Source organism: Chaetura pelagica, unplaced genomic scaffold, assembly GCF_000747805.2.
Source record: "Chaetura pelagica isolate M959 unplaced genomic scaffold, ChaPel_1.0 scaffold109, whole genome shotgun sequence".
In the NCBI taxonomy this organism is placed as follows: Eukaryota; Metazoa; Chordata; class Aves; order Apodiformes; family Apodidae; genus Chaetura; species Chaetura pelagica.
Window position 1 is genome coordinate 10,007,614 of NW_009970725.1, and position 6,398 is coordinate 10,014,011.

The following is a 6,398-nucleotide window of genomic DNA, read 5'->3' on the forward strand; positions in this document are numbered from 1 at the left end:
TCAGTCTTCTTTTCCTTCTCTTCAAGAGGGGGAAGTGACATTTACGTATGAAGAAGAATATTGAACTGTGTATTTTGAAGGACAGCATTAGGTGACAATTTGAACATTGTCTCTGTCCTGAGAAGAACAGTGAAGACAGGACTGCAACTTGTTTGAAATCCTTTGTCTCTGATTTTTTTTGAGGTTGCTTAGATCTGTCATACTGAATTCATACACCTAGAGTTTAATCTGTCCCTTTTTCTTTCCTTATTTCAGGCACGTTTTGTACAGAGAAAAAATTATCACCGTACAAGCCAGTTCCTATACATTTTGCCAATGTGTTGTTATAAAGCTGTTGTTATAAAGTTGTTGTAAAAGAGAAAAGTGAAGGTGCTGGGGGACACACAGCTATCTGTAGAACAAGCTGTTGGAAGGCATGATTGACACCCTTGAGTGGCTTTATGTGTCACTCCTTAAGATGTTACTGAAAGGCTTCAGCAGCACAAACCTTCATTCAAATAGTAGGTAGGAAGCTAAAATTGCTTACCAGTGGGTCACCAAATAGATGCAGAACATTATGGCCTCATTTGTTAATTTCTGCTGTAAAAAACACAGCAAATGAGCTGCACAACCTTTACTGAGCAACCAACTGATTCATAGGAACAAAGCTGTTTGTAGCAAATGAGGAAAGGTCATTTGACTCACTCAAGCTCATTAGTCCTGTTTAATATTGCCCTTATCCTGCATTGAGTAGACAGTTGCACAGCCTTGCCTCCAATACTTTATTCCCCAGACCATGCCTCACAACTCAGTTTATCCTCAATAAGTTCCTCAGGAAAACAAACAAACAAAAAAACCCCAAACCAACCAACAAAACAACAAAACAAAACACACCCAAAAACAAGCAAAAAAAGCAATGAGAGATTTTTATTAAATAATAATAATAATAAAAAATTCTCCTTTACTCATGTTCTCTTCAGGTTTGGATAGTTGTTTCTGTTAGGGTGAAAGTGGTAACTTAAAGCTATTTATTATTTTTCTGGAACAGTGTTGGCCTTTTAAGTCAACAAGTTAGAAAAGTGTAGTTGGAAGCACAAATACAGAAAACCTGGGTAATAATACCAGGATGTTAAATGGTGAAATAATTACAGACCTCATCATGTTGGAAATGGTATGTGTTAAAATGCTATTCTTGAGTGGAGCACCATCAAGCAGCTGACTACTCACTTAGAGAATATAAGTCTTTGGTTGGAAAGAAAATCTGGGGAGTTTATTTACTTGCTTGGTGAAGAGTTGCTTCTCTGATCTAAGCTGCCCTTTCCATGCAGAATTGACTCCCACTTCACTGAGAACACAGATAGAAACAGCAATACAAAGCAGGAGCTGCCAGTCACTTGGAGACAGGACAGCTATAGGAGTGCTACTGCTAGGAATAGGGATTTTGAAAAGCATTTATGTTGATCAAGCCAGGGAGGGATGTAGGCTAGGGTGAGGAAAGAAAAAGAGGGTCCTGTTCAGAGTAGAAATGACATCTGCAGTGAACCAAATAGCTCCACTCTTCTCTGTGATGAGAGGAGGATTATAGAAATGCTGCCAGAGTATGTTGAGAGTCAATAAGAAAGGCCGACACTCTCTTGGAACTTAGTCTGGCTAGAGAGGTGAACAAAATCCATCAGTGAGAAAAGGAAGTGTAGGGGAAAAGTGGGTCTGTATCGGATGAAACCAAAGGTCCATCTAGTTCCCAGCTTGCCTCTAATGCTCAATGAATGCTTACAGAAGAGTAAGAAGTGGTGAAGTATATAAGATACTTCCTCCTAATACATTCCTAGCCTCCATCTACTTTCAGCTCTGGGAATTTCCCAAGGGCAATATCATAATCTTTAGCCTTTGTCTTGTCTACTTAGGTTGCAAGCCCTTAAATTGGGTTTTATAACTGTTCTGTTACCAGCACTGTCGTGTCACGCATGGGTACACTAAACATACATGTTGTGACATGTAGTGTGTGTGTGTGTGTACATACACACATTGGAAGAAGTACTGTCTTCACTTTTCCTAATATTAAACCTGTAGAACTTCAGAAGGCAGCATAAATGCTAGAAAGCTTGTTCTGGCTAAGATAATTTTTTCCCCCCTCCTTTACCTGAAACCCAATTAAAAAACAAAAAAGAAAAAAAAGAAAAGAGAAGATCTTTACCCTTGAGTCTCAATTTGCCCTTATGGAATATCAGTAATAGTTCTGACCACTTTCTTCTCCACAGTTATCTCTTTGTTCTTTTTCTCTTAGGTCTTTAGGGAACTAATTTAATGTGCAGCAGGCAAGGGGAAGATTTTGGTAAAAAAACCACAATGCTGGAGGTATTTTGATGTGAATCCTCTTTCTAGTGTTTGCTGTATTACTAATCTTCACAGGGAGAGGTCTGCTGAGATGTTTATGTAGCAAGTACTACTCTAGCTACTTCATATATCTGTTGTCTTTGCCTAATCTCTTCCTAATTTTTGACTTTTTGTCATGCTGGAAACTTCTCTCCTGCCTATGCCCTCCATGGAAGAAGGAGGGCTCAGGAGAGTCTTGGAACAGGGGTTCTCCTGTGCATCTCCTGCTACCTCCCTGCTGAGCTGCAGGAGCCAGGCAGTCAGAAGCTGTGCACTCCCTCTGCGTATTGCAGCCTTTGTTCTCCTCTTCCCTGCCAGCCTACACGCTCTTTGCTCTATGCCTAAATGTAACCCTACCCTGCCCCTCCACATGCTGGCCAGAGATCAAGAATGTTGCTCTAAGATAACAGTCTCTGCACTCTTTTCTACACCCTCCTGGTAAACCCCCCATCCAAGCAGGAACAGGTGTAAAACCTTGAAAAATGAGTTACCTGGGGCCTTGCAGCACATGGAGCTTAGAGGAAGGGAAGGAAATACCTGTGGTGAAGCTTGACTGCCTTGTCCAGGTCGTGAACTGGAACACCAAAGCAATTTCTAAAAATACAAGGAGAGAATAGTAGTAGTAGTCAGACCACATGGTTGGTAGATATGCCAGCAGGCAAAGGGTTACCTGACAAAAGCACATGAACGTTAATACTGAATTTTGAATGTCTTGGCATTTGAAATCCAAATGTCAGAGTTTGGAGAAAACATTTTGTTATTGACATACACGTTGACTGGACATCTGCAAGCCAAACCTCCCCCTTCATAAAATAAACATGTTGTGGCAGTTGGTTTAGACAAAGGCAAAGAAAAGGGTGCTGCCATGAATTATTGTTATTGAGGATCTCTGTGTATTTTAAGATAGAGTTTTTATGGGTCTTTAGTTGATTATTTTAACAAATAGATCATTTAAGGAATCAAATCTACCCTACAGGTAAGAATGGTGACAGGTGGCAAATAAATCAAAGTATGGAGCTGGTTCAACAGGAACGAAAGGAGTCTGTGAGGTACAATATAAAAAAATCCCTTAAAACTAGTTTTAAAACTGAACTGTCACATCCAAGGCTTGTGTTTGTTCTTTAAACCCACCTACAGTGACTAGTTTTAATTTTGTTCTGTTTTCTTTTCACTGAAGTAGTTTTAGTTTCTACTGATTACCATGAGAGGCTGTGTAAAGCATCCTTGGGTGCCAAACCTCAAGTCTCTGTACCCCAGCCTCAGTGTGTGGGAAGTACATTACACAAACCTTGTTACAGTCTTTCAGCCTGCTTGTAAAAGAGCCTCCTCTGCCCTCTCTTTAATAATTAATTCTCAAGTGCTTGATTCCACTGGAGGTCATTAAGAAGAAAGGCTTTCTTTGCTTGTATTTCACCTTGAAACTGAAGGTGACTCTAGTCTGAAGAGTAAATGAATATTGCCCCTTTATTGCTACTGTGTAGTATGAACTATAGTATTTTCTATGTCTTATGCCTTCTGAGTCATGTTTTCTTAGGGGAGACATTCCTTGCCCTTTGTGGGTATGTAGTGAGAGTGAGTGAGAGTTCACCTCTTCATATCCCTTGTAATGCAGAAAATGGCTCAGGAACAGTCTGTTCCTACAACTGAGGGGTCAGACATCTGAAGGAGGTCATCATGACTCTTCATATATTGGCTGGCACTGGATTGAGAAGCTCAGAGAATTGATGGGGAAGGGAACAGCTGGTCTGTTCCCTCTGAAGTTGCAGCTGGAAGCAAGTTAGTGGCTGGTATCAGGAAACAAAGGAGGGAAATAAGAGAGACTGCTGTGAAGAAGAAAAACCTCGGCACAGAATAGCGATCATGCATTGGGAAACCAAAGGAAACCAAAGCAAGGCACAAAGACATCAAATTGGATAGCAGTTGTGAAAACAAATAATCACTTTGTAGATTTCAGCAGTGGAAAGAGTGACAACTTAATACTCAAGATACAGTACAGCAACACTTTTTCAGTTGCACTGTACTTTGAGTTGGCCACATTAATAATATCCTTCCTGCTAAATCTTTAGTCCTTGATGCACAGACTCTTCATTTATAGATGGCAAAAGCAGTCTCTGAACTTTCAGGCAAGAATAGACTGCCACGAAATTTACTCAGAAAGTAGAAATGAATGCCTTACTGCTGATATTCTCAGAAATGAATAAAGTTACTATGTAATTAGTTAACTCATTTTCTAGATGGACAAAGCATGCACTGTGGTGGTCTTGCTCACATTTTAACTTTATACTTAGGGGGTTAGGGGTTGGTGTCCCCAGTGAGGAATTTAGAGGAAGGCTTGGGGATTCAAGGAGACCCTTTTTTTCGTACTTGAGTTGACATTGACATAAAATGAATTGTACAAGTACCTTTAAAGATTTACTGAAGTTTTGATCTGAGGAATTAATATTAACTGTGCTTTCTTTCTGAGTTAGTAATTAGTAAGAAATAATCTTAGATACTTCAGACCAACGTTTTATTTTTTAAATGGTGACTATGTAAGTAGATGTATTGTTGCACAAACCATTTTGAAAATGAAACATATTGTTAGTGAAATGAGTGAAAAAACATTCTATCTCATTGCTTGTGTTTCCTGCTAAAAATAGGGGAACTTTTCATGTGCCCTGTGCTTTCCCAGAAAGATCAAAAGTAGTTGTGGGGATGATTTATAGGTTTAGAAAATTACTTGCAACAGGTTACTTCCTTTCTTTTAGCTTTTGTAGGCTATTGTACATGGTTCAGTCAATTAGAGCTTTGTTTCTCATGGTAAGCACTGTTGCTATGGAAATTATATAGCATAGGAATAACTGGTCGCTGCTGCAAATATGGTTTTTGGAAAACAGTTTAAGGATCAAAATGGCCTTTCTTTTGCGGTGAGGAGAAAAAGATAGTAAAGTGGTTAGCTCCCTGTCTTCAGAAGGCTGGAACTAAGCTATAAAAATAATTAGGGACTGAGATTTGACATGAAATAAACTCTCTTTGTAACATAGGAAAATAGGTTCACAGCTATTATAAACTGGGAAAGCATGTTGCATTTTAGGCATCTTTTTGTGCTTGATATCAAAACTATTTTTTTCTGACTCAAACGTCAGGCCACCACAGGATAGCAGTTGCTCTACCCTGTGGTTTTTGTAGATATTACTATAAGAGTGTTAATAAAATACCATAGCAATGACAATATTTATGTTTCAAAGAGGAAAAGAGTCAATATAGTGTAAGCAGCATCTTCACTAAGATATGAATGTATTTAGCCACTATTTTACAAAGCACTACATAAAGCTATAGTAAGTGCAAAAAAACTCTATACGGATAAAATGTTACAACGTATATTTACTGAAGTACATCTGTGCTTATCAGAGCTGAAAAATTTCTCACAGAAACACCTTATCCTTGTGGTGCTTGTTGTGGCTGTTCCTTTGGTACATTTAGAAAGCCCAGGCAGGGCTTGCCTGCGGTGATCAGTCAGGCGACAGCCACGCACAAAGGAGCCGGCTTCTAAAGTGCTTTATGGTGAGCTAATCTTTTCCTGAATGGGTACTTACTACCAACATTAATAATGGAACTGCACCAAAGACGAGAATTTATGAGACTCCTGCTCAACACGTTCATCTGCTGACAATTTAAGTAAGCGAGTCCGACCCCAGCCTCGGGGAAGGGCACGCGTGGCTGGCGACTGCCCCAGTCCTCTGCTGCTCATGCTGGGTCCAACAGCAGGCACAACAGAGCATCGGCGCTGAGAGCCCTTCCTCGTCCCACCCACAAAATTTTTGGCAGTGAACTCATTATAAGCCATCCATTACAACTGTCTTGTTCGGCTGATAGATGACCCCTCTTAGCAGTCACAGAGCCTGCAGCCATCAGAGCCTCTGGTCTCCCCACTCTGATATCAGCTCCTCTGGACCACTGCCAAGTTCATTTAGTCACACTGCATTAACTTACCCTGTTTCTCTCCCTTTCTCTTACAGCCCTGTTACCTCAGTCCTTAAGAAAGGGAAAGGAATGGGGGCGGGGGG